Raw genomic sequence first — 4,370 nt, 5'->3', positions numbered from 1 at the left:
TACAGGTAGATTTTTAACGCGGATTTGAGGCACATGCTCTCATATTCCAGCTAGACCAAAACACGGGCTAAATGTGATTTATTCTGACTGGGGGAGATATAAGATTTCTGCACTTTTCTGGTACCAGAATAGCATAGGGAAAAAAATTATTTAAATTTCCGCACTGACAAAAGTAGGCCAAATACTTTCTTTTCAAAAATAGTCATTTTTTTATCTGAAATAGGGAGAAGAGAGAGCCCCCCCTCCCCCTGAGCCGCAGAGAAGGATAGTTAATACGAGATTTATTGGGGGGCGAGGGGCGAGTATCTTTATTTCCTATTTGAGCAACACGAAAATCAAGTCACTTAATGAAGTCTGACGCTAAAAAAAAAATAAAAATGAGAGTTTGTAGAGAGTCAACAAGACGCAGCCATTAGAAAATCCGCGCAATTTAGTCGCAGTAAGGAGTACAAGCCGACTGATCTTTTTATCTTTCTTATCCTTTTCATCTTTATTATCACTCTTGTTAACAACACCAATGAGACTGGATACATATATCTCCTTTAAATGCAGTCATCCATGGAGCCATTGTAGTTGCTAGCTACAGATATATTAATTAATTTATTCTCTCAACAGTAAAATATTGCTGTGTCTACTTGCTACCTACCAAGCAATAAAAAAGAGGCTTTTTTTTCTTTCCCCTCTGCACTTCATTAGGCTTTACCTATAAGTTTCCATTCGAAATGATTTGCTTAAAACTAATTACTTGCAATGTACTTCATTTTCCTCTCACAGGGTCTGGAAGGTTTCAAAGTGGGGTGGGTGGCCATACGCTGATAAATGCTGCTAATTATTCCCACTCTGTGTTTATTTTATATTTATGAACCCCCACTCGGAACCAAACCGAGACATTCTTCGGCAATAACGCACTGGCATATTAATGATAAAGGGGGGGACATGTGCCTGAAAACAGTCCCTATAATAGCACGGGGGAGGAAAGCAAACAGTTAATATATCACGGAATTAGCCAAAGTACGGAGCCTGAGCCACACACAGACCGGGAGAAGGAAATCCAGTCATTCTTCTCACTTTAATGGGAATTATTATATTTATTGTTAATTGCTGTAATACTTTAAGCTGCAGCCCCGTAAAATGCAGCTGCGAGGAGGTGCTTGGCTTTTGTCTGGTTTTGGGGCACTTGAAGGGGTGGGCTGAGGCAAGAATGCGAAATATTTCCACGCATGGACACGGGCATCTCTAAGACGCTGGACCGAAGCCCAAATCCTTATTTTCCCCTGCGTGGTATTCCCACGTTGCCCGCGTGTAACACCACCAGGCAGCTGGAGCCCACACAAAGCCCACGCGAACCCCACGGACAACATATATGAGCCCACAGCCTATAGCACTCCATGCTGTATAGGCTACGCCTTTATCTTTCACTTTGGGGAGCGTATAGGAGGGGGGGAAAAAAGTTTCCAGGTCCCTCCCCTCCAGGCAAAGGCACCAACCTGGGTGTCAGCAGCGTGGCCGGGTTTATTTTCTCCTGCACTTTTAATTCTTCCTATTTTGCCTTCTGCTAAACCACGTCTGGAACCGCCTGGATTGGGGTGTAAAAAAAAAACCAACCACCCCAATTTGGCTCCAAAAAAGAGGGTTGTGAGGAAATGAGGAGCGGGAGAAAAGAATTTCGACTTTCTGCCTTGATTTTCGGCGTTGCTCGCGAATTTTCTGACTAAACTTTGCTTAAAGCGGCTCTTAATGGCTTTGAAACGAGCTGAGCGCTAAGTCGGGCCGGGTTTTGCAGAGGGAGTTCAAAGAAATCAGACATTTCTCCAGCACAAAGGTGTCAAGAACATATCTCCTGACTCAGGGGAAAAAAAATAGCCTTTTTGTATTCCTGCTCTCCACATTCTATTGCCCATATTGAGTGTACGCTGGAAGTACCGAAAGAGGAATAAATCCCTAAAATTGACCCTCACACATTAATATTTTCTGCGATTTTTGCAGGAGCTGGGAAATAGCACCTCGGTCTTTGTCATTAACGGTAGAAATATTCCTCGCAATTAAAGAGACGAGGGTTTTCTCCCCTCGCTAACGAATTCATTTGAAAGCCGGAGCAATGAAATACGCTTCTGAATAAAAGAAACCAGCCCAGAAATAATACAGATTTTATGGCGAAGCAACAATTTGTTCTGTCCGCTCTCTGGTAATAAATAAGTTTTATCTATTTTCGTGAGTGTTTGAATGTCTTTGAAATCCAACTATTCCTGTTCAAGGTGAACCGACTTACAATATATACAATTTATGTTACCCTATAGCACTCAGACCTGTTAGGCATAATTCCTCCTCCTGCCCATTTTCCTGCCAGATTGGTGCAGGGACATGGAAAGAAGGAAATAAAAGTGGATAAAAGTCTAACTTGAGTTTGCTTGTGTAATATATGTGTACCTATATTCTGCTGGAGCAGGAGAAACAGAGGGGAAGTGTGTACACCCGTGTTAAAAAAAAACCCAACAAAACCAAAACCACAAACAGTTTAAAAAGTAACTTTTGCAGGAAAAACGTGATTTTTCACTCTGTAGGAACGCCAAGCTCTGCAGATTTCCCCAACTACTGCTTTTCTGTATCCCAAAAGTTAAATCTCTCTGGAGGGGTGGTTGGGATTTGCTGTAGGAAGAAGCAGAAGTGGGGCCCATTCCTATAGAAATATTTGCTTTTCTCCTTCCTCCTCTCCTGGCCAAATCAAGCAGCTCCTGAAAAAAAAAAAAAAAAGGTGAAACTGCTCAGGACTGGATAAATCCTCTTATGATTTTGGAAGACCCCAAGTGCACCCATCCTTTGCTGGGGAATCCTGACTGAGGAAGTGGGGAAATGTATATTAATTTATCCTAATCGTGTCCTTTTAGCAGAAAAACTCATCTTAACTCCATTAGGCTGAGGCTCAGGTCAGTGGCTCTCCGTGTGCCCAGACTGGAGGGTGGGCTGAACTGGGGGTTACTGGGCTCGGGGCTGGATCCAGCCAGGACTGGGAGAAGGGTCAGTTAATTCACCATAGACCCCACCGGGGTTTCCTTTGGCATTTCTTTAATAAAAATCCCTTACCGATCTTCTAAAAGCTTTTTTTTCCGGCCTCTGGGCAGAGTATGGCATCGGCACCGAAAGAAAAAAGCAGAAAGAATCCATTATATATAAATATCCTCTTGGAGAGGGATTGAGGAAATCATAAACTAATTTATTTAAATTGGCCTGACGGGGTTATTTTTTTTCTCTTGTTAAATGAATTTGCTGCGAATTTACGCCGAAGCAACGCAATAACGCTGATCCTAATAACCATAACCATAACAATAAGCATCAACATGCCCGAATCTAAACCCAGACTAATATATTTCCAATTTAAGAGCTGCTCTTTCACGTCTCATTCCCATCTTAAAGCCATACCCAGGATTTCTTTGACGTTCCTCTGGTTCCAGTATCAATAAGGAAACCCATCCATATACCATTCCCATATGTATGCAGGGACGGTGGGAGACCCCTGGGTGGGGGGAGCTTCTTCCAGGAGAGGTATAGTCCCCCTATACCCTCCACCAGAGACAAAAGAATCCAAATTAGCCCATATTCAAGCTTCTTCACCCCAAAATATAGCATCTCGGTTGAGTTTTCCTTCCCATTAATGCTCCGCGCAGGAGTATAACTCTCATTAAACCGGCAATTTGGAGATTAACTTATGCTTCTTGTTTCCCCAGGATTTTTCTAATTATATTTAGAGCGACGCAGCAAGCGATATTTCTCTCCTTTTACAACGCATTTTACGCATTCATTTAATTACTTTTTTTAACCAAAAGATGATCTACAAGCCACAGAAGGCAAGGCTGGCCAATATATTTTTTTGTTAGTCTTTTATTAACCTGGCAAGTTAATACTAATTTTAAATAGTAAACAGTAAATCACCAAGTAGACGTTTGGGCAATTTTTATTTATTATCAAGAAATCACATAATAATACATTATTCTTTATTAATATTATTATTATTATTATTGCGAAGCAACTTTTTACATGACTATATAAAGCCGAAACGTGCTATAACAGACATTTGCATAGACCCTACATAGAATAGCTTGAGGTAAGAAACATTACATATGAACTATATGCTGCGAAGGATGCATATTAACAACCGCAAGAACCTAGACTAAAGTGTACAAGCAGAAAAAACGATACCACGTACACGGAGAACAAACACAGAACAAACAGAAATCCCACCGAGCCGCCTTTTTAAAGCAATCTGGAAGAGAATATTGCATATATTTTCATTTTCTTCGGCATTTTCTCTAGGGGTTGCTGCTGGTGTCTTGGCCTTTGTGTGCGGGAGGACGGTGGGCTGTTGTTTTTTTTTT

The sequence above is a fragment of the Charadrius vociferus genome, unplaced genomic scaffold, assembly GCF_000708025.1.
Source record: "Charadrius vociferus isolate BGI_N301 unplaced genomic scaffold, ASM70802v2 scaffold1164, whole genome shotgun sequence".
NCBI lineage: Eukaryota > Metazoa > Chordata > Aves > Charadriiformes > Charadriidae > Charadrius > Charadrius vociferus.
Note: the sequence above shows the minus strand (reverse complement) of the source record.